Raw genomic sequence first — 1849 nt, 5'->3', positions numbered from 1 at the left:
AATATCAACTGTGGCATACCACTTGGCTGCCTTTGACTCCAGTTCATATTGAAGTTGTAGCATGTCTGGCACGGCATTCACTGTTTTCAGCACAAATCAAAAACATAGCCCATACTAGCTACTATGAAGAAAATTAACTCTATCCCAGCCAAAACCAGCACAATGGTATATTGAATAGTGGTATTTCTATAGCACTGCTGGGGAAGTAGCAATGTAAAATGGTGGTGGATCAGGTGAACAATGAGCAGTGGAACAGAACAGAGGGAATCCTCCCAATCTCCTAACTTCTTATTGATCAAGTTTTCTCCCAGACTACTAATAACTTCTTGAATGTATTCCTACTGCTCTGTAAAACTTCCTCTCTTAGCTCAGCTGTGGGCTCATAAAAATTCAGTGAACTCTGAGTTATAGTTTCCATAGAGAAAATAAATTATCTGGGCAAATGTTTAATTGCAATGAAAAGACACCTTAAATAAAATTCATGGGCATCTGGAAGATCTTGTCTACTTTTGCACATAATTTTACTTTTCTAAGGTATTCTGTGGACAAGCCATTCCGATAACAGTTTTCATAGAGATGATAACATCCAGTGATGGCTCTGGTACCTACCTGGTACATGCTCTCCATGGTAGGGAACACAGAACTTCTGCCCTCTTCCACCGCTAAATTTCTGAGCTTGCTCACTTACCTTGTTCTTTTCTACTTTCATTTCCCTCTAACCACGGAAATTTATAGACCTAGATGTTACTTCCCCCCCTCCTTCAATACTGTTTTGTGAAATGCTGATAACACAAAATCCTTAATCTGTCTGGGGACACTGTGGGTCAGATTTTAAGTTCATAGTGCCTTTGGTCTGGGGTAGAATTCAGCTTCAAGGGATGTCACCTGTCTTCTAGGTATCTTAGCTGGAAGCTGCATATTCGAGAGAGGTGCATCCAGATTGCTTAAATAATTCAAAAAAACAAACCCAAATAAATGCCTAAAGAGTTAGTCATCAAGTTCTTGTGAAGGCAGTGCTTTCTTTCTGGGCACAGAGAAACCTCTGCAAGTTTGAGTGTAGATGCTACTGCATGACCAGCCAGCTATTCTAGGAGCAGCAGAATGAATGGAACCTACTTTCCTATTGCTCTCGCCTTTGTGGATTCCCTGGCATGAATTTACTAGCCTTTCCTCTGTGGAACCATTAGTGCTGTTTTTTTCTTTTCTAGGCATGCCTTTGCTCACAGACCTTGAAAATCTGTTTCTCTCTGAAACCTCTTTCAGATCTTGTTTAATACATCCTATGGGCTGAGAAGTTATTTAGAGTAGTAGGGACAGATATTGTGATTGTATACTTCTCTACTCCTTAGGACACGGAGCAAGAAAATGGTACATTATAATAAGATCAATCAACTTCTTTGGCTCAGTGTGTACAAACGGTACACAAAGTACCTTTGTAACGGTACCTTTAAAAAAACATTTCTGAAGTATTTGTGTTATAAAACAAATTATGGTGGGGGTCTGCTACAGGCCACCCGACCAGGAAGACCGAGCGGATGAGACCCTCTATAGACAGATAGGAGCAGCCTCACGCTCACAAGCCCTGGTCCTCATGGGGGACTTCAACCACCCCAACATCTGTTGGAGGGACAACATGGCAGGGCATAAGCAATCCAAGAGATTCCTGGAATGCGTCGATGATAACTTCCTTCTCCAAGTGGTAGAGGAACCAACAAGGAGAGGTGCTATGCTGGACCTTATTCTCACCAACAAGGAGGGGCTGGTGGGGAATGTGAAGCTCAAGGGCAGCCTTGGCTGCAGTGACCACGAAATGGTGGAGTTCAAGATCCTTAGGGCACCGAGGAGGGCG

This window comes from Aptenodytes forsteri, unplaced genomic scaffold, assembly GCF_000699145.1.
Source record: "Aptenodytes forsteri isolate BGI_AS27 unplaced genomic scaffold, ASM69914v1 Scaffold93, whole genome shotgun sequence".
NCBI classification, from domain to species: Eukaryota; Metazoa; Chordata; class Aves; order Sphenisciformes; family Spheniscidae; genus Aptenodytes; species Aptenodytes forsteri.
This window is presented reverse-complemented; position numbering follows the sequence as displayed.